This window comes from Canis lupus, chromosome 6 (genome assembly GCF_048164855.1).
Source record: "Canis lupus baileyi chromosome 6, mCanLup2.hap1, whole genome shotgun sequence".
Classification (NCBI taxonomy): Eukaryota; Metazoa; Chordata; class Mammalia; order Carnivora; family Canidae; genus Canis; species Canis lupus.
In genome coordinates, this window is record NC_132843.1 from 46089249 (window position 1) to 46112302 (window position 23054).

A 23054-nucleotide genomic window follows, 5' to 3' on the forward strand; every position below is an offset into this window, starting at 1 on the left:
GTGGAGCTTCCTCAAAAAATAAAAAATAGAAGGGTGCCTGGGTGGTTCAGTCAGTTAAGCCTCTGACTCTTGATTTTGGCTCAGGTCAGGATCTCAGGGTTGTGAGATTGAGCCCTGCATCAGGCTCTGTGCTCAGCATGGAGTCTGCTTGTCTCTCCCCTTCCCACCACCACCACCCTGTTCTCTCTCTCTCAAATAAATAAATAAATAAATAAATAAATAAATAAATAAATAAAATATTTTAAAAGATTAGAAATAGAAATACCATGCAATCCAGTAATTCTACTACAGCATTATTTACAATAGCCAAGATGGAAGCAGCCCAAATGTCCATCAACACATGAATAGATAAAGGAGTGGTCTATATCTACAATGGAATACTACTACTCAGCCTTAAAAAAGAAGGAGATCCGGCCATTTGCAACAACATGGACAGACCTGGAGGGCTTGATATCAAGTGAAATACGTCAAACAGAGAAAGAAAAATACCATATGATTTCATTCATATATAGAATCAAAAAACAAAACAAACCAGTAGACAAAAAGCAGAATCAGACCCATAAATACAGAGAACAACCTGATGGCTACCAGAAGGGAAGGGTATAGGGGATGGGCAAAGTGGGTGAAGGAGAGAGGGAGATACAGGCTTCCAGTTATGGAATGAAGGGTATAGCCGAGGGAATGTAGTCAATGGTATTGTAATAGCATTGTATGGTGACAGATGGCACCTACACTTGTGTTGTAACATAACATAATATATCAACTATATGCAAATTTTAAAAAATTTTAATCCCAAAATTTCAGAGCTCTCTAACACAATACACCTCTAACAATTTTAAAATGTAAAAAAGGATTAAGGGGTACAAACTTCCAGTTATAAAATGAATGAGTCACAGAGATGAAAAGTACAACATAGAGAATATAGTCAATAATATTGTAATAATGTTGTATAGTGACAGATGGTGACTACACTTATTGTGGTGAGTATAAGGTCATGTGTGGAATCATCCAATCACTGTGTTGTACACCAGAAACTGATGTGACACTGTATGGCAACTATACTTCAATTTAAAAAAATAACAAAATTAAAATAGAAATTTTTCTTTGCCAGCCAAATGCTACATCATGTTGCAGCAGGACCTGCCAGGTGTTTCGTCCTGAACTGGCCCTGAGGGAGTAAGGAAAACGAAGGTGGCTCATGGTCAGACACAGGCCCCAGTCCTGAGGCTCTGCCAGTCGACTCTGCACCCTGGCTATACAAAGTAGGGCAATAAAACCTACCACGTGAGGCTCATTCCCATTAGGATTATAAGAGATAATGCTTGTGGCAGCCCTTTGATAGTTAGCAAAGGTTAATTATAATTCTAGAGGTCAGTACCAGCCTCAAGAACTAGGTACAGTAGGCATGTCACTCTCATTTGTTGACATAAATCTGTTCTGTAAGACATTTGCACGACATTTTCCCTGTTTTTGATTTAGAAAATTTTCAAACTTACAGAAAAGTTAAAGGTATAATGCAATGAACACCCATATGCTTTCACCTCATTTCCATATATTGCCGTGTTATCTATATATTTTTTCTGAATCATCTGAAAATAGACCTCATGACACCCAACCCTAAACATTTTGACACTTCTCCAAAGAATCAGAATATTTTTCATTAACCCCAGTATATTGTCCCACAGAAGAGAAGTAACACTAATGTAATAATACCATTCATACAAAGTCCAAATTGACCCCAAAATGTTTTTAAGGCTAATATATTTTTTTAAATGATCCAAAAGCCAATCAAAGCTCATACATTGAGTCTGGTAATTACACTGGCCTCTTTTAATCCCTAACAGTGACTTTGTTGGCATTCTGTGATAATGACTTACTTTATGAGTCCACATTAGGTGACATATAGCATGTCTCACAGTCTATGTGTTAATCTCATTTTCCCCCTCACTTCCTCATGATTAGATGCTAAGTAAACATTTTTGGCAAGAGTACCACATATGAGAGATTGTGGCATATTATATGCTTTGGAAGATTTAACGCAGGTGTATGTTGATCATACCTTATAAAGTGATTTAAAAAAAAACCTTACCAAGTTGGATAAAATTCTTTTGGTTTTAAGTTATATAAATGAATACCATTAACTTGATGAAAAATTAATTTCTTGGAAAGCCATTAGAGTGGAGAAATGAGGAGAGTCACCAAACCTCAAGAGGCAGGCATCAGGGCAGGTCTTGGGACCCCAGACACAGGGCTTCCTGGCACCCTGGGGCATCAAAACTGATATGACAATACCATAGCCTGTCAGTCAGGGGTTGGGATCATATAGCATCAATGTAGCCACTGAGGAAATAGGATCACTAGGTAGTCACTCCAATTGCTTTCTATTTAAGTGAAAGTGCTTTCTATTTAAGTGATGATGACAACTGATTGTTATAGGGAGGCTGATGTAAAAACACTTTTACTTGCTTTATTGGTTTGACCCTCCCAATAAACCAAGAGATAAGAAAGTCTCTGAAGAATCCCAAAACAATAGAATGTCTCCTAAGTCACAAGATCAATTTTTGCATGTTGTGATGGAATATTTGCCACCCTAAAATTCGTGTGTTGAAGCCCCAATCCCCAGTATGATGGTGTTTGGAGATGCGGACTTTGGGAGGAAATTGGGTTTAGATTGGTCATGAAGGTAGGATCCCCATGATGGGTTTAGTGCACTTAGAGGAGAATAAGAAATAGAAAGATCTCTCTTTCAACATGTGGGGATGCAGTGCAAAGGCTTCCACCTGCAACCTGAGAAAAAGCCTCTGGCTAGGAACTGAATCTGCTGACACTTTGATCTTGGATGTCCCAGCCTCCAGTATGGTGAGAAATAAATTTCTATTGTAGAAGCCACCTTGCCTGTGGAACTGGCAGCCCAAGCTGACTAAGACAATGCATCTCACTAGCCTGCCCTCCAGGGATTAATTTAATCACTGACTTCCCAGTCACCCAAGCCATACATTTGGGAATCATCTAAAAATTCTTCCCCTTCAGCCCTCATCGCTAACACCTCACTAAGTGATTTCTGTCCTTCCTTTGTTAGTCTCACGGGGCTGCTCTCACCTCACCCTCCACTTCAGTGCAAAAGTGTCAGGCTGAGCCCATTGGTTGCTTCCCACCACCTTCCCCCTCCCTTCCTCCTTCTTTGCTGACATGACCCCAGTTTGGTTCCAATTGCAAGGGGTGCAGCCCCAGTGGATGATTCATGGCCTATCTCAGCCAACTGTAGCTTTTCTGTCTTTCTTTGTGGCCAATGGCAGGTAACAAAACATACACTGGGGGGTTGCTGAGGTCTATCTTCCTCATGATAAATGAAGCACCTCCCTCACTGATTCTTTTTGATTGAGAAGACAATGTCTGGAGCTCAGCTTCCACTGCACAATCAGTGATGGCCGTGCCATTTTGTGTGCTGCTTTCTGGGTCTAGAACACGTTTCTCTTTTTGTTTGATTAGCTGATTTCCATCCAATCTTCATCTAGGGAGCCTTCCTCACCCATCTGACTTGTACACACCCAGTCACTATGTCCTGTTTACCTGTGTGTCAGCCCTGATGTTTTAAGGCCCGCATGTATTTTCTCTTCTTTGTGAGAAGCAGCTTAAGTTAGTAAGTTAGTTAAGAGCAAGAAATTTGCTCTCTCAAAGACCTGGAGTCAAATTCTCACTGTGCTGCTTTTCCAGTTCCATTGGTTTATCCTTTCTTTCTTCCTTTTTCCCTCCTTCCTTCCTTTCTTTTCTTTCAATATTTTACTTATTTATTTATTTAAAAGAGAGAGAACGGGGAAGCTTGAGCAGGGAGAGTGAGAAGAAGAGGGAAAGAATCTCAAGCATCTTCCATGCTGAGCATGGAGCCTGATGCAGGGCTCCATGGAACCTGATGCAGGGCTCCATCTCACAAGCCTGAGATCACAACCTGAGCCAAAACCAAGAGTCAGATGCTTAACTGACTGATCCACCCAGGTGCCTCTTCATTGTTTATTTCTTAATCTCTAGTCCCTAATGTCTCTTATTGGTTGGCATGTGGCAATAATAATAATAGTATTATCTATAGCACAGGATGGTTGTGGTGAATAGAGAACCAATACATATAAAATCAGCACAGTGCCTGGCATGTGGTAACATCTCATCAGGTATTAGTTGCCATAACTATTATTTCTGGCCTGGCACCAACACAAAATCACTCACTCACTTAGATGGCTGAGCTTTGGTTCCTAATTCAGCTCTGAACCCCTGACCTCAAGACCAAGTGCTCTTTTTACTGGACTGCAGGTGGAGGAGTTAAAGAAACAAGTGCTTCCCTGTTTTCTCTGGCTCCAGTGACAGGTGTCTATGCCCCATGGCCTCATTTACTTAAACACGAATGTCACTTGGTCATCTGGCCACTTAAGACCTAGATAATATTGCCCCAAGCCCACAATATCATTATACAAAGAAGTGCAAAACCCTCTCAAGATCTTAGCAAGTTTGGGGAAGAGGAGGATGTTGGAGTGTGGTTATGTATTTATGTCATTGTTTAAACTCCAGCTTCTTCAGTTTTGGGGTATGATAAAGGCTACTATTTGTCTCCCAATATCCAGTCTGTTCTTCCTCTTCAGTAATAGAATCTTCAATTTTTAGCTGAGGTCAGGATTGACTTAACCAAAGACCATATTTCTCAGCCTCCACTTCATCTGTTTAAGAAAATATGTATAATAGGCACCTGGGCGGCTCAGTTGGTTCAGCATCTGCTTTTAGCTCAAGTCATGATCCTGGGGTCCTGGGATCAAGTCCCTCATCAGGATCCCTGTTCAGTGGGGAATCTGCTTCTCCCTCCCTCTCTCTCACTTTGTCTCTCTCAAATAAATCTCAAATAAAAAAGAAATATGTGTAAGGACTAACAGACTATGGATGAACACTGAACAGAAAAGTTGTTGGCTTGAGCAAGGATGGATCCCTACTAGCATAGAGTCTAGGCTCTGGGGGATTAGGTTCAGGCAAGGAGAAATGCAACAGGCTTCTTAAAGCCCAAAGACTAAGAAGTGCTTCTGTCTCATCTTAGAAATTCAATGTCTGAGGTTTCTGATTGGCTAGTGATGTCTTGGTTGGTTGGTTGGTTGGTTTTTAGGTAAGCACTGAGGTGGCTGGAAGCTGTTGACGTGAGGTACCTGCCTTGGACCATGGCCTCCAGTGGCTCCTGCTTGAGCAACGATTATAGTGCTCGGGGAGGTCTGCTGCAGTGTCAGCAGGCTGAGTGGCCAGGGCAGTATTTGCCACATGTGTGTGTGGCTGTGTGTCTAACTCTGAGCTAGTACATGCCACTGGAAGTGTTTGGTACCCTCCCTGGGACATACCTTTGAAGGAGGAGGCATGGCCTTTTCTTACCTAAGAATGCAGGCAAGATGCTGGGATTTGAGTAGTCTTGGCACCATGCGTTGGAAGCCATGCATTTAGGAGGGTGGAAAAGCAAGCTTGAAGAAGGCTAGCTTCCTCAGGATCTTGAAGCTACCAAAACACCCTTGACTGTCTTCCTTTGGACTTTGTTTAGATAAAACACAGGGAGTCCCTCTCTTGTTTGAATCCACCTCTGCAGAGCCAAACCCATATATGTGGTGAGCAGGACAAGATTCACCTTCCTTAAAGGAACTCTTATTTTTAAATGGAGTTCTTCCACCCATTCACCTCTCTCCATTCATTCATTTGTTGAAACAGTGTTACATAATGTATAACAATGCACCCTTCACTTTATACTTTGGAAAGGACAGGAATTTGAGTACAAAAACAGTGGTACTGGGAAAGAGCCAGGTGTCATTTTCACTAGCATCCTTTTTAGTGTGGCCTCTGGGAAGCAAGGGCTGACAAATAACATGGTTGTCACAGTGCAATTGAAGCTAAAAGACTTGTGTTGAGGGCTACGAATGACCAGGGTAGGATATGACCGTACCAGGTAGGCACTGTTTTATTGTAGAAACCTGTTTTCTTTCTCTTCTGCTTCTCTGCAGCAACATTGAACATGGCATCTTCTTGCCTTGGAGAGGCTTTGAAAATTAGATCCAGTTTTTTTGATGCTAATCACTTGGACTCTGGCTCCCTGAATCAATGTTATTAGAAAGTGGCAAGACCTGAGAGAAATGCCAGAGATGGGAACCTGGAAGGTAGACTATGATCAAGATTCAGTTTACAGAAAAAAAAAAAAAAAAGCAAATTTATTTACATTTGTTTTGGAACGAGAGTCATGCTTTCTATGTGACTTCCATTTGCTGACCACTCACCAGGAGCCTGATGTGTTGCTAAGGCACTTTATAAGATTTTTTTTTTTTTTTAATTCTTGAAATATTATGAAGTGGCTGCAGCAAAGTCCTTTTCGGCAGAAGCAAATGAGGCCAGGAAGCATTTGAGAACATGCCCACAGTTACACACGCAGAAAAGGTAAAGAAAAGCTCTGAGCCCTAGGCCACGTGACCCCAAAGTTTTTGCTGTGACCCACCATTCTTTTCTGCCTCTATGGAGGAGCATCCTTTGTGCACAGTGGGAAGATGTGAGGTTAGAAGCGGGGTTGGCACTCGGTAGCTCTCGACTTTGGGTGTGTTTCCTCTTGTGCCCCCATGACCCACACTTTCTGCTTTTGTGGTTTCCTCTCTCTCTGGCTCCGGAGACGGAACTGCAGGTGAACTGGCTTCCTCCCCATCCTGTCTCCTCCAACAGCAGCCCTTTGTCCCTGAGTTGGGTGACTCAGCATTTGTGAGGAAAGCCAAGGCTGAAGTTGCCAGAGGAAACCAAACAATTCTTATTTACCAAACTGTCAAAATCCTATCATTGCAATTAAGGAGATAGGCAATTAACTGTGTCTTAATTACAGCAGCTGCCACTTCATCTGAATGCTGTAATTTACAGAGAGAATGGGAGGAGACTTTAAATTAATGTGTGTCTTTAAACAACGGAAAACATTGATGGAGCCTGAAGAAAACTGTCAGCAGTGGTCGCTGAGGCCCCTCCTGAAAAGAGGCGTTGCTACGACTAGATGTGTGCACAGAACCCCTGATTTTCCTCTGCCTTTGCTGCCTGTCAGCTACATTCTTAACAAATACCGGAGTGACATTGTTATATCCTATTCTTTGTGCAGTGTCCTGATTTCAATAGCAATATCATCTGGGATATTGCAAATGTCATCTCAGTTCTGTTTAATTTTTTTTTACACTCAGCTTTATATTATTTTATTTTTAAAAAGATTTTACTTATCTGTTTGAAAGAGGGGAGCACATGTGCACTAAGAGCTGTGGCAGGGATTGGGGTGGGGAGGGAAGGGAGTCACGGGGGGAGGGAGAGGCGGCCTCTTGGTTGGCAACACAGGGTTAAGTCATTGTAGGGAGGGACTCCAAACAAAAGGACAGGACTGAGCTGTGGCAGATCCTTCTGAGCAGCGCTTAGAAATCACTGGGATCAGGGGAGGGGTTGGTGGCTGGCAGGTAGAGGCCCAGATTCAGCTGCATTTGGAGCTGTGCTTCGGTCCCTGGGAGTCTGCAGGGTGGAGAGATAAGAACAAAAAGCCTGTAAGCCAGGCTGACCATGCTTCAAACCCCTGTTCTTCAGCTCCCCAGTTGGGTGATCTTGGGAAATGGTCTTTTGCCCTGAGCTTTAATATCTCCACTGTTCATCTCTACACTGGGGACTGGATCAGCCTTGCACAAGGCTCAGTGGCTTCAGTGTGCCACCACTGGTGCAGACACTTTGACATGTTACCCCTTCCTGTCCCCACAGCCATCCCAGCTCTTCCCCAGAAGGGGGCTCAGTCGGTTGGGTGTCCTACTCTTGCTTTTAGCTCAGGTCATGATCTCATGATCTCAGGAATGTGAGATCAAGCCCCATGTCCAGCTCCCTGCTCAGCGGGGAGTCTGTTTTTCTTTCTCTCTCCCTTTCTCTCTTTCTGCCCACCTCTCTTGTGCTTTCTCTTAAATAAATAAATAAGTCTTAAAAAAAAAAAAAAAAAGGAAGGAGGCTGGGAAGACCTGGATCCCAGAGGCATGGATGGGGTTCAGGGAAGGGAAAAAGGAAAAACCCAGTGGCTATAATAAGAACAGGACCATATGTTAAGGGGAGAAACTCAGTCTTAGGAACAAAGCAATACCAGGGACCAGACTAATGCCACATGGCAAGTACCACAGATTTCCTGTTGAGTCTCAGAAAGTTCAAGGATGTTAAAGCCCTCCTGCCTCATTCAGATCAGAATGAATCCCTGAGGCCTGTGCAGGACACTAAATGGCTATATTTCCCTATAGCCATAGGGAAGAGGGGATGCTGAGCTATGGTGCAGAGCAGGTGCCAGCCGGTAGGCCAGCTGCGTGGCCCTAGGGCTGGGCTTTGGGTGAGCCCTGCACATCTCAGACCACACCCCATGTGTGAGCACTGCAGAGAGGTTAGGACAGCCCTGCAAGAGACAACCAAATGGGGCACCTGGCTGGTTTAGTGGCTGAGCATCTGCCTTTGGCTCAGGGCCTGATCCTGGGGTCCTGGGATTGAGTCCTGCATCAGGCTTCCTGCAAGGAGGCTGCTTCTCCCTCTGCCTATGTCTCTGCCTGTCTCTGTGTGTCTCTCATAATAAATAAATCTTAAAAAGAAAAAAAAAAAGAGATGATCCAGTGAGGGTGTGGCTCTGTGCCTGCAAGACTCCCCACTGTAGTTTGGTTCATTTGCAATAGTCTTCTCTGGTCTGGTTGAACTTTGATCCCTTTTCAATGCAATAGATCAGTTTAGGGATAAGATTACAGAAAAGTAGGCTGATGCCTGTAAGTACTTTGACAAGAGTTGACCATAAGCTGAGAGTTACCTGGTAGCTTGGGCACTACAGACAGAAGCTTCCCTGTCCTTGCTGACCTGAGGCTCTGGTGCTGAGCCACTCCCTCTGCTTCACCTTCACTCCCCTGACCAAAGTCAGCATCCAGGAAATGAGCTGCTGTTAATCATGCAGATCCTAATGCAATCTGAGGTCTGGGTTGCCTCTCCCAGAGGAATAAGCATTTTAGCTTCTCTGTTTGTAACTAATAACATTATAGAGACTCCATTCTCCTAACTGCAAGTGGAAGCTCTTAGCCAGGGGACTGTGATACTCTGTCTCAGAGTTGCTAGTACTTTCCCAGAGGGAAGGTCAGAAGACAAAAGAACACAAGGTGATATTGGTACAAGTGTGCAAGAGGTATGGGCTTAGGGGTTGTGTTAATATCTGATTTTCTAGTCATCAATCACAGGAGATTGCCCAGAACCAACCCTGTATCTTGTTAATCTCTGTATGTCCAAACTAAGCACAGCAGCAATGAATGTTTATAGGCTCTAGCCAACTGAAATAACATCAGATGGACTTTCCAGTCTTTGCCCATCAACCTGTCATTCTACCACGTGAAGCCACCAGAAAATCGTCCTTGCCCTTACAGAGTCACAGAAACCAGAGCTGGATGAAACTTGAGGACCAACTGGTTAAGTGGCGAATCCCTGAGACCCTGGTAAGGTGTGTAACCAAGCATCTTCTTGTTGCTAGGCGTGGTGCTGTCGCCAAGGATACAGTGGTTACCAAATAGGCTGCAGGCAGATCTAGAACAAAACATCATTTCTCTGGACCCTTGGTCTTTTACTTTTTTTACACCCCATAGGAAAGTCAGTGTGAGCCCTGTCCAAGTTCTATCTATGGTGTTTCATAAAAATAATTTAATGAGATTCTCAGGACAAGAAAACCACTTTTGCCTGTTATGAGTGAAGAGGCTGGAAAAAGAGCAGGAGATGAAAGAGAGGAAGGTTTACAAAGAGCTAAGGATTTCATTCTTTTTAAAGACTGAATAATATTCCATTGTATATATATGCATATTTGCCACATTCTGGGTTAAAATTAAAAAAATAAAAATGAAAATAGATTTACTTATTTCCTAGAAAAATAATTTTAAAAATAACAGGAGCTAAGGGATCTTTGACTCAGGGGTCAGAAAGCTCAGCTGCCTGGCAGTGAGGAGCCAGGCAGGTACGCTTCCATGAGCAGCATGGTCAGGAGCTGGAGATGGGGCCATGCTGTGGGGTCTGGAGGGTGTTCAAGCCCCACAAGGGGCAGCTGCCATCAGCTTTAATCTGCTGAGCTGTCGTGGGAAAATGGGTCCAGTGATGCCAGGGCTTCCAATTTTTTGAGAGAAAACAGATTTTTAATGGGAACTTTCCCGACTTGTAGTTCACTGAGCAAGCTGAACAAAGCAGGCGGTGGAATTTATCCTATCGGCCATCTGTTTTCACCCTTGTGAATTTCAAAATTAAAAAATGACTTAGATGCATCCAGAAAACCAGATTGCCGCCTCTCCTCTCCTTTAATTCTGCTTTGCCTTATCCTGCGGTGTCACATGCTTTGCTTTAAGAAAGGTCCCTGAGTTAATTATTCACAGTGATGTAGCTGAACATTTTAATTTAGTGGTGGAACTCCATTGGCAGAACCTGTTCCAGGGGTATTTCGGGGAGGCCTTCAGCAGCTGAAGAGATGAAGCCACGAATGCCAAGGGAAGCCCACCTGGCAGAGACTCGTGCTCACAAGAAGTATTGTCCTTTCTTGTGTTCGTCTCTGGACAAACATTGCTTCTGTGGCAATGAGAAAATGTCCAAGGAAATACTACCCTTTCCATAGACAAGAGGACTTCACTGACTCAGAGCCCTGTCTTGGCCCCTGGGGACGGGAACCCGCTAAGCACCAGGCCTCCTGGGGCTGGCATGCAGTGGAGGGTTTGTTGGTGCCCTGGGAGAGGGGATCCTAGGGAACTGGTGTGGCCCTCATCAGTTAAGCAGAAAAACTGGGCCTGTCTAGGCTATCAAACATTTTAAATATTTGTGGAGAGTTAATCCATTCTTTATTTGCAGTGATAAAAGTTTATTTTTTTAAAAGACTTTATTTAGTTGAGAGAGAGAGAGAGAAGAGAGCATGAGTAAGCACAAGTTGGGGGAGGGGCAGAGGAAGAGAGGGGGAGAGAGAGAATCTCAAACAGATTCCATGCTGAGTGTAGAGCCTGACACAGAACTTGATCTCAGGACTCTAAAATTGTGACTTGAGTCAAAACCAAGTGATGGATGCTTAACTCATTGAGTCACCCATTTGCCTCATTAAGAGTTTTATTTTAAAAACGCTTCTCAGCTGCAGACGTGGAATCTAGGAAACTCTACTGTGGGACTGACTTGCTCACAGTCATGCTTTGCAGGAAGCAGGGGTGCCTAGAGAGGGCTGCTCTGCTAACTGGCCTGTGGCTCTCCTGCACTGTCTGCATTCACCATCCTCCATCAGCTGGTGCCGGCCTGTCTGTCCCAGTTCTTCACAGGCCACGTGCCACTCCAAGCTCACCAGACTACTGGGGGTTCCACAGACACAAGGTGAGGTTTGTTCCAATGCTTTTATTGTTCTACACTAATACCCAGCCCTCTCTTTAATTTTCCAGTTTATTAAATTTCACTCATTCGCCACCTTCAACAATTACCAAACACTGGGAATACAAATATAAATAAAATGTGGAGTCTGTCCTCCAGGGGTTTAGAATCTAAAAAGGGAGACAGTCATAGAAACAGATAAGCTTATAGGTGAAAGGAGAGAAAATGAGTGGGAAATATCAGTGGGGGGAACAGAACATGAGAGACTCCTAACTCTGGGAAACGAACAAGGGGTAGTGGAAGGGGAGGTGGGCAGGGTTGGGGTGACTGGGTGATGGGCACTGAGGGGGGCACTTGACAGGATAAGCACTGGGTGTTATACTATATGTTGGCAAATTGAACTCCAATAAAAAAAAAATATACAAAAAAGAAAAGAAAAAGAAACAAGCTAAAAAAAAAACTAAAATCAAAACCAAAACCAAAAACAAAAACAAAAAAGGAAGGAAGGAAGAAACAAATAAGCTCTTTCCACCTGGTTAACTTGTCCTTTTCCTCAGGGCTCTGATGATATTCCTGTCCTTCTGGAAAGCTTTCAGTGACCAGTAATGGTTGGGTCATGTGCCATAATTATCCTAGAAATTGCCTGATTTTCTAGGTTGTGACTAGAGTAAGTGCAGGGTGCCAGAAGGGCACATAGAGGGGACACTTAACCCAGGCACAAAAGTCAGAGAATGCCTAAGCCAAGTCCAGAGAATGCCTAAAAGTAAAGATAATTAGTCAAGGATTTTAGGATTCCGGCTCCATATATAAGGAGCTCAGAAGTCACCACTCACCCCCTCATAACAAGAAAAGCTGAACAAACTGAGTCAGTGACCCCTCTCCTTAGGCCTGTCCGAGAAGTGAAGTCACAGGACAAGTGACAGGACACAGGACAACAGAAACTTCCATGGGACCCGATGCAGGGGCAGGAAAACCTACACTGTACTGGAGACATTGCCAGGGTCTCAGTGTGGACAGGAATGAGCCACAAAACATCAGGGGGACCCAGTCAGAAGACCCCCCACACTTTTGTGAGTTTTACCTTCCAGTTTTGACGAGGTTCTCACAGTGAATACCAGAGAACATTCCCCTCGTGCTTCTGAGAGAGGGAGGGGTAAATGAACCATTTGAAGCAATAAGAGCATTCTGTTCTTAACAAGATCTGCCCTCAGGGAAAATTATTTTACCAGAGCCTAACCTGCTGGGGTAATATCAGAGCCTAACTGACCTGGAAGAAGGGAAATAGCTTGTTTCCAGCTCCCTCTGACCATCCTGTCTCACCTGAGAAGGAGGGGACTGAGAAGCAGTGGTGAAGCCCATTGTCCTGGGGCACAGGCTCCCTGAAACTCCAAGACCCAATCACAGGATCATAGAATGCATCCCCTTCCTGTACCACATCACCCCATTACTCAAGGCCTATTTACAGCAGTTGTTTTACCTGGTACATCAAGTAAGGTATCAAGAAAAATTCACAAGGCGCACACAAGACAAAAATCCCAGTTTGGAGAGACTGAACAAGCCTCAGAAACAGACTCAGAAATGACAGGAATATTAGAATTATCAGAGCTGGAATTGAAAACAACTATAGTTAAGATGTAGGGGCCTTAATGGATAAAGCAGCAAGTATATGAAACAAGCCTAAAAGCAGAGATGGAAATTCTAAGATAAAAACAAAAAAGAACTGCTAGCTATCAGAAACAGTATAACAGAAGTGAAGGATGCCTTTGATGGGCTTGTTAGTGGACTGGGCATGTCTGAAGAGAGACTCTCTGAGCTTAAGGATGTAGCAGTAGAAACCTCCAAGTCTGAGAGGCTAAGAGAAAAAAAGATTGAAAAAAGCAGAACACAATATTCAAGAACTGTGGGACAACTACTGAAATATAGCATATGGGTAATTACAACACCAGAAGGAGAAGAAAGATGGAAAGAACAGTAGAAATATTTGTAGTCTATTTTTCTGATAGAAGTATGGCTGCCTCGGCCTTCTTTTCACATCCATTTGCATGATGAATGTTTCTTCATTCCCTTACTTTCAGTCTGCAGATGTCTTTTTTTTTTAATCTTTTAAAAAGACTTCTTTATTTATTTTAGAGAGAGCACAAGTGGGAGGGGCAGAGAGAAAGGGAGAAAGAATCTCAAATGCACTTCTTCTGAGTAGCATGGAGCCTGATGTGGGGCTCAATCTCATGATCCTGAGATCATAACCTGAGCTAAAACAGAGTCAGATGCCTAACTATGCCACACAGGCATCCCTGCAGGTGTCCTTAGGTCTATAGTAAGTCTCTGATAGGCAGTATATGGATGAGTCTCGTATTTTTATCCACTCTGTCACGCTATGTCTTTTTGGAGTGTTCAGTCCTTTTACATTCAATGTAATTGTACACAGATATGTGTTTATTGCCATTTTATTAGTTATTTGGGGGGTTGTTTCTGTAGTTTTTCTCTGACCCTCTCTTCTCTTGCTCTCTTTCATGGTTTGTTGACTTTCTTTAGTGATATACTTGGATTCCCTTCTGTTTATTCTTTGCACGTTTATTAGTGGTTTTTGATTTGTGATTACCATGAAGTTGGTATTTAACATCTTCTGCACATAGCAGTCTATATTAAGTCGATGGTTGTTTGAGCCTTTCTTTGTTCCTTCTCCCCGCCCCCCCCCCCCCCACTTTTTAGGTATATGGTGTCATATTTTATATCCTTTTATTTTATGAATCCCTTGACTGATGTTTCTGGATATATTTATTTTTACTGCTTTTGTGTTTTTTACTTTTCATATTCTCACTTATGTTCTTTCCTTCCCACTCAAAGAGTCCTCTTTAATATTTCTTGTAGGGCTGATTTAGTGGTCATAAACTCCTTTAGTTTTTGTTTGTCTGAGTAACTCTCTTCTATTCTGAATGATAGCTTTGCTGGAGAGTGTATTCGTGGCTGCAGATTTTTTCCTTTTAGTATTTGGAATAGATCATGTTGCTCCCTCTGGCCTGCAGAGTTTCTGCTGAAAAATCTGTGGATAGCCTTATGGGTTTTCCCTTATATGTAATTGTCTTCTTTTCTCTTTCCGCTTTTAAAATTCTCTCTTTATTGCTACTTTTTGCTATTTTAATTACTATGTGTCTTGGAGTGGACCTCCTCAGGTTGATTTTCTGGGGGAATCTTTGTGCTTCCTGAATTTAGATGTCTGTTTCCTTCTCCCAGTTAGGGAAATTTTCAGCTATTATTTCTTCAAGTAAATTTTCCACCCCCTTTTTTCTCTCTTCTTCTGCTGGGATCCCTATAATGCAATTATTATGCCTGGAGGAATCACTGAGTTCTCTAAGACTATTCTCAATTTGCAAAATTATTTTCCTCTCAATTGGTCAGCATGGTTACTTTCCATTATTCTGTCTTCCAGGTTATTCATTCATTCTTCTGCTTCATCTATCATGCTATTTATTCCACCGAGTGTTTTTTTTTTTTAAATATATTTTTAAAATTTTTATTTATTTATGATAGTCACACACAGAGAGAGAGAGAGAGAGGCAGAGACATAGGCAGAGGGAGAAGCAGGCCCCATGCACCGGGAGCCTGACGTGGGATTCAATCCCGGGTCTCCAGGATCGAGCCCTGGGCTAAAGGCAGGTGCTAAACCGCTGCGCCACCCAGGGATCCCTCCACCGAGTGTTAATTTCATTTATTGTATTTTTCTTTTTTTTTTCACATTTATTTATTTATTTATTTTTTCTTTTCTTTTTTTTTTATTGGTGTTCAACTTACCAACATACAGAATAACCCCCAGTGCCCGTCACCCAAACACTCCCACCCCCGCCCTCCTCCCCTTCTACCACCCCTAGTTCGTTTCCCAGAGTTACCAGTCTTTACGTTATGTCTCCCTTTCTGATATTTCCCACACATTTCTTCTCCCTTCCCTTATATTCCCTTTCACTATTATTTATATTCCCCACATGAATGAGAACATATAATGTTTGTCCTTCTCCGACTGACTTACTTCACTCAGCATAATACCCTCCAGTTCCATCCACGTTGAAGCAAATGGTGGGTATTTGTCATTTCTAATAAATGAGTAATATTCCATTGTATACATGAACCACATCTTCTTTATCCACTCATCTTTCGATGGACACCGAGGCTCCTTCCACAGTTTGGCTATTGTGGCCATTGCTGCTATAAACATTGGGGTGCAGGTGTCCCGGCGTTTCATTGCATCTGTATCTTTGGGGTAAATCCCTAACAGTGCAATTGCTGGGTCGTAGGGAAGGTCTATTTTTAACTCTTTGAGGAACCTCCACACAGTTTTCCAGAGTGGCTGCACCAGTTCACATTCCCACCAACAGTGTAAGAGGGTTCCCTTTTCTCCGCATCCTCTCCAACATTTGTTGTTTCCTGCCTTGTTAATTTTCCCCATTCTCACTGGTGTGAGGTGGTATCTCATTGTGGTTTTTGATTTGTATTTCCCTGATGGCAAGTGATGCAGAGCATTTTCTCATATGCATGTTGGCCATGTCTAGGTCTTCCTCTGTGAGATTTCTGTTCATGTCTTTTGCCCATTTCATGATTGGATTGTTGGTTTCTTTGGGTGTTGAGTTTAATAAGTTCTTTACAGATCTTGGAAACTAGCCCTTTATCTGATATGTCATTTGCAAATATCTTCTCCCATTCTGTAGGTTGTCTTTGAGTTTTGTTGACTGTATCCTTTGCTGTGCAAAAGCTTCTTATCTTGATGAAGTCCCAATAGTTCATTTTTGCTTTTGTTTCTTTTGCCTTCGTGGATGTATCTTGTAAGAAGTTACTGTGGCCGAGTTCAAAAAGGGTGTTGCCTGTGTTCTTCTCTAGGATTTTGATGGAATCTTGTCTCACATTTAGATCTTTCATCCATTTCGAGTTTATCTTTGTGTATGGTGAAAGAGAGTGGTCTAGTTTCATTCTTCTGCATGTGGATGTCCAATTTTCCCAGCACCATTTATTGAAGAGACTGTCTTTCTTCCAATGGATAGTCTTTCCTCCTTTATCGAATATTAGTTGACTGTATTTTTCATCTCTGGTTGGTTCTTTTGTTATCTCTTTGTTAACAGTCTTACAGATCTCCTCCACTCTTTTCTCAAGTCTAAAGAGTATCTTTCTGATCATTACTTTAAATTCTCTATCAGGCATATTACTTATATCTGTTTCACTTAGGGCTCTTCCTGTGGTTTGGTCCTATTCTTTCATTTGGGACATATTTCTCCTCATTTTGTCTAATTCTCTGTGTCTGTTTCTTTGTGTTAGGAAAATCAGCTATGTCTCTTGCTCTTGACAGTAATGGCCTTATGAAGAGGTCTTGTCATGCCCTCTAGTGCAGTGTCTCCTGTTCCCCAGGGTCTGCACTTCAGGAAGTGTCTTCTCTGTGTGTTGTGTGTGCCTTGTTGTTGAGTCCTGGCCTCTTTTTTTTTTCCTTTGGTCCAGTTGTTTGTAGAGGCCCTCTCTGTCAATTGTTAGCAGTGTTTGGTCCCCAGTAGAGGTGGTTGTAATTTTTTTTAAAGATTTATTTATTGGGATCCCTGGGTGGCGCAGCGGTTTGGCACCTGCCTTTGGCCCAGGGCGCGATCCTGGAGACCCGGGATCGAATCCCACGTCAGGCTCCCGGTGCATGGAGCCTGCTTCTCCCTCTGCCTGTGTCTCTGCCTCTCTCTCTCTCTCTCTCTCTCTCTCTCTGTGTGTGACTATCATAAATAAATAAAATTAAAAGAAAAATACATAATGACTTCTTGTTAAAAAAAAAAAAAGATTTATTTATTTATTTGAGAGAGAGAGAGAGAGAATGAGTGGAAGGGGTAGAGGGAAAGAATATCCAAGCAGACCTCCACTGAGCATGGTGCCTAACATGGGGCCCAACATGGGGCCCAATCCCAGTAGCCATGAGACCAAGGGGCTGAGCTGAATCCAAGAGTTGGACACTTAACTGACTAAGCTACCCAGGTGCTCTGGGGTGGGGAGCATTTTAATAAGGTGTGCAGTGGTCCGTTTGTGAAATGAGACCTTCCACTACTACTGCCAGAACTGAAATCCTGCAAAATATGCAGGTCAGGAGACGAGATGTTGGGGTTTGTGCCAGTCTTCTGGGGGAGGGGGCCTGCAGCACAGAGACTGAGACAAGTATGACTAGGAAGGATGGATCTGCTGAAGTGCAGGGGAAGGGGGAGGTTTGGTGTAAGCAAGTAAAGTAGAAAGAATCAGTGCTGTGCTGGTCCCCACAGGTGGCCCTGTGTTTATGCTGGGGGGTGGAGGAGGGAAATGGCATGTGTTAGCTCTTTCATTCCTGGAGGAGTCTCCCCATGATCCCTGCTTCTCCAATTCTTGCTCTGAGATGGGTAAATAACTCCTTCCCATCTATCTCCAGAACCAACAGTTTTTCAACCTGCTGGTTCTACATTGCATCTGAATGGGCTGTTTGTCATGCTGTCTCTTTAAGGGCAGGGACTCAGCTTTCTTTTGCCCTCTGGGCTCTCCCAGAGCTCAGGCTGCTGATTTTTAAAATTCTAGGCTTTAAGTCCAACTGATTGTAAGAACTCAAAAAATCTGGCCCCTCTCAGTTTCTAAGACAAATGTTATGGGGATTTGTCTTCCCTATGCTGGCTCCCCTATGTCACAGTCTGTTTTTCACCCTTCTCTGCAACACTGGCTCCCTCCACACCATGAACAGCCATGATTCATTTCACTCCCAAACGATGTTTTTGCCCTTCCTTACTTCTTCAATGTTGCCTCTTCTCTATTTTTAGTTGTAGAATTTTTTTTTTGCCAGTGTTCAGGTTATTTTCTGGGTTCTTTATGTTGATGTGAGTATAACTTGGTTGTATCTGTGAGATGAGGCAAGCGGGTCTTTCTACTCTGACATCTTCCCAGTCTCTTCCAAAGTTAATAAGCTTTTAGACAAACTAAAGAAGAAACAGAGAAAAATACAAATTACTAATTAAGAAATGAAAGAAGGAAAGTTACTAAAGAGCCCATGGGCATTAAAAGGATAATAAAGAAACAGCTCTGTGTCCATAAATTTGAAAACTCGGTTGAAATGGGCCAGTTCCTTGAAAGACACAATCTGTCAAAACTTACACAAGAAAAAATAAATCATCTAAATAGGCCCATATCTATCAACAAAATTGAATTGATAGTTAATAACCTTCAAAACAGAAAATACAAACCCTGATGAGTTCACTATTGAATTCTACTAAACATTTAAGTAACAAATTAGAACAGTTGTCTACAATACCTTCCATAAAATATGAGAAATAATACTTCCCAAATCATTCTATGAAGCTAGCATTACCTTAATATCAAAATCAGACAAATATATTTATGAGAAAGAGCACTAGGGACTAATATCTCTCAGGAACATAGAAGTAAAACTACTCAATAAAATATTAGCAAATTTAACCCAATAATGTGTAAAAAGAATTATATATCTTGACCAAATGGAATTTATCTCAGGTATGTAAATCTGGTTCTACATTTGAAAATCAAGTAAAGTAACCCATCCCATCAATAGACTATAGAAGAAAATTTCATGATCAAATCGATAGATGCTGAAAAAGTATTTTATAAAATCCAACACATATTCATTATAACACTCTCAGTAAACTAGAAATAGAGGGGAACTTTCTCAACTTGGTAAAGACTATCTACAGAAAGCCTGTAGCTAACACCATACTTCATGGTGAGAAAGCAGAAACTTTCTTACTAAGATCAGGTACAAGGCAAGGGTGTCCTTTCTCACCACTCATTTTCGATATTGTATTCGAAGTCCTAGCTAATGCAATAAGACAAAAGCAAACAAAAGGTACATTAATTGAAAGGAAAAAATAAAACTGTCTTTGTTTGAATGTGATGTGATCATATATGTAGAAAATCTGAATTGATTAAAAAAAAACCCAACAACTCCTAGAACTAGTAAACAATTCTAACAAGGCTGCAGGACACAAAAAAGTCAATCTCTTTTCTGTCTACCAGCAATGAACAAGTGATATTTGAAATTAAAAACACAATATGATTTATATTGGTGGCCCCCCAAATGAAATACTTAAGTATAAATCTAACAACATATGCATAAGATTTGTATATAAGATATTTTAAATGATTATAAAAGGGTTAATTAATAAGGAAAAGATATTTAAAACATAAATATGTATGTACCAAGTAACATAGCTTCAAATACAGGAAGGAAAAATTGGCAGAATCAAAGAGGTAAGTAAATAATTCCACAATCATTGTTAGAGATTTTAATACCTCTTATTCTCAGCAACTGATAAAAGAACTAGAAAAAAAATCAATTATAACTTATTATTGATAGAACACTAAACAATGCATGGTAAAATATAAATCCAACTGCAAATGGTATATATACCAGGATAGTCCATATTCTGGATAATAAAATAAATCTCATTAATATTTAAAAGATTGAAATAATACCAGGTATATTATTTGGCCATGATGGAATTAATTCTAAATCAATAAAAATAAAATAACTAGGAAAAACCCAAGTACTTGAAAATTAAACAGTACATTTCTAAATAATCAATAGAGCAAAGGAGAAATATGTTAGAAAGTGTTCTGAATGAAAATGATACACACATTAAAATTTGTGGGCTTCAGCTAAGGTTGTACTTAGAAAGAAATGCATGGCTTTAAATGTTTGTAATAGAAAAGGAGAAAGGCTTCAAATCAGTGATCTGACCTACGAGCTAAGAAACCGGAAAACGAACAATTGTAGCCCAAGTCAAAGAATAATAAAAATTAAAGCAGAAATTAATAAAAGAGAAAACAGAGAAAGGCAATAAACCCAAACTTTATTCTTTAAAAAGGCTGATAAAATTGAAGAACTTCTAGCCAGACTGATTAAGAAAAGAAAAATGCCCTGAATTCTTAATGTCAGCCATGGCACAAACGACATTACTACAGATTCTCCAGGAATTACAAAGATAGCAAGAAAATTTATTTTATTTTATTTTTAAAGTATTTTATTTATTTATGAGAGAGAGAGAGAGAGAGAAAGAACGAGAAAGAGAGAGGCAGAGGGAGAAGCAGGCTCCATGCAGGGAGCCTGACGTGGGACTCAATTCCAAGTCTTCAGGATCATGCCCTGGGCTGAAGGCGGCGCTAAACCGCTGAGCTACCGGGGCTGCCCGCAAGAAAATTTTATGCCAATAAATTTGACAACTTAGATGAACCGGACAAAATCCTTGGAAAATACAAATCATCAAAATTGACCAAAGAAGAAATAAAAAACTTGAATAGCTTTATGTCAATAAAAGAAATTTTAAAAAATTTTAAAAATTAAAAATAAAAAAATAAAGAAATTGAATTCACAATTAAAAACTTTCCCACAAAGAAAACCTTAGATCTAGATTGCTTCACTTGATGAATTCTTCCAAAAACTTAAGGATTGAGATGATAATATCAATCATGTACAAAGTGTAAGAAAATAGAGGAGGGAACACTTTCCAAATAATTTTATGAAGCCAGTATTACCTAGATTCCAAAACCAGACAATGAGATCACAAAAGAATTCAGACCATTCCTCATGAACATGGGCACAAAAACCCTCAAAAGTGTTACCAAATTGACTCCAACAATACATAGATAAGACAGCATGACCAAGTGGAACTTATCCTAGGAATGCAAGATTTATTTAACATCTAAAAATGAATCAATTAAACTCACACTAGTAATAAGGTAAAGGAGACAAGTTATGTGATCATTTCAATAAAGGCAGAAAAAGTATGTGACATATTTTAATACCCCTTCATGAGAAATCCATTTGGAAACTAGGAATAGAAAGGAAGTTCTTTAATCTAAGAGTATGTCTAAAAAGCCTACAGCTAATGACAATATTTTCTATCCAAGATCAAGAACAATGCCAGGGTATCTATTGTCACTACTTCTGTTTAACATTGTATGGCAAGTGCTAGGCAGTATAATTAAACAAGAAAAAAAATACAAGGTATACATATTGGAAAAGAAAATAGAGGAGGGAACACTTTCCAAATAATTTGGAAAGTGTCACTTTGGAAAATCGTATGGCTGCCTCTTGTTAAGTCAAACATAAACTTACCACATGACCTTGCAATTCCACTCCTAAGTATTTATTCAAGGAAATGACAACATATGTCCACAATAAGATATGTATATGAATATTCAGACTATATTATTCTTAATAGCCAAACACTGGAAGCAACTCAAATCCCATTATTTAGTGAATGGACAGACAACTATGGCATATCCATAGTGTAGAGTATCATTTAGCAACAAAAAGGAACAAAATATTAATGTGTGCAATAATATGGATGAATTTAAAGGACATTGGTTGAGTGAAAGAAGTTAAACACAGAAGACAAAAGACTGTATATGGTTTGATTTTCCTATAGTGACAGAAAGTAGATTAGTGGTTGCTGGAATGTGGGTGGGGGCTTAACAGTCAAGGGGGCTCAGGGAAGCTTTTAAAGTGAGAGAACTATGTATATTGTAACAGTGGTGATTTCATACCATTACCAAAGCTTATCAAACCGCACACTTAATCGGGGTGAATTTTTTTTCTAAGTAATACCTTAATTAAAAAAAAAAAGAATTTTTAAAAGCAATTGGATAAGAGCTGTCTGAACACCTGATTCAACTCATCAGCTGTGGGCAGTGGGCAGTTTATTAACCCTGCAAGGTCCAGTTTTTACTCCATAAAATGAAGATAAGAGTATCTACCTTGCAGAGTTATTATGATGAATAAATGGTGTAGTTAATGCCTACTACTGAATCAGTGCTCAATACACAGAAGTCATAATGATCAAGGTTTAGAGGTTTCTTTTAATTTTAAAAAGATTTTATTTATTTATTTGAGAGAGAGAGTGCACACAAGAGAGAGCACAACAGAGCAGGGAGCCCAACATGGGGCTCGATCCCAGGACTCTGGGATCGTGATCTGATCTGAAGGCAGCTACTTAACTAGCTGAGCCACCCAGGTTCCCCTAGAGGTCATTTTCAGGCAACAGACTTAAGCTATGGAAATTTGAACAAGGCAAAAGGGCCCTTTTGATCTGACCACTGAGCTGACACAAACAGGCTCATTAAGAGACCCACCTTGAAACAGCCATAGGCCTTAACTGACCAGTTACAACAAGACACACTTCCTAAGATTACTAAAGAAGGGAGAATTCCGTATGTTTCTATACTTCCTCACTCCACCCTATAACTATGGCACCTCACCACCGCCTCCCTGCAGACCCTCTCTCCTTTGCTGTCCTGCTTGCCCTACCTTGTGGTGCATTTGATTCACTTCTCTCTCTTTTGTTCAGCCTTAGGTGAATTCTTTCACTGCCTGCACACTGGCCCAATCCAATCAGAATGCACCACAAAAGGGAGGCCAGAAGGAGAGATAAAAAGCCTGTTCTAGGCTGAGCAAGCAGGAGGTGCATAGGCACAGAGGTAGGTAATCAAGTTGCTCGGTCTGCCAGGAGTATGGGAAGGGGAAGGGAAATGAGGATGAACAGTAGCTTGGAGTCAGATCTTCGAAGGCGTCTTCTGCTACATTATTGAGGTTTGGATTTTATTTGGAAGGAAAGTTATCAAAGGAGTATTATAGGTAGTTTAATTATGTTTGGGAGCCAGGCTGGATTTGG

The 23054-nt window shown here is 41.2% G+C and overlaps 1 long non-coding RNA gene across 2 annotated transcripts in view; it reads left to right on the plus strand.

The window, feature by feature from the left end:
• The first annotated feature begins 11009 nt into the window (after window positions 1–11009).
• Window positions 11010–23054, plus strand: part of LOC140635537 (uncharacterized) — a 37996-nt gene continuing 25951 nt past the window's right edge. Inside the window, exon 1 of one of the 2 annotated variants that reach the window (XR_012032850.1) lies at window positions 11010–11391. This is a non-coding gene — a long non-coding RNA (uncharacterized lncRNA). Of the gene's footprint in view, window positions 11392–22653; window positions 22861–23054 lie in introns of those variants that run through there. The other variant, XR_012032851.1, reaches the window with a different exon arrangement.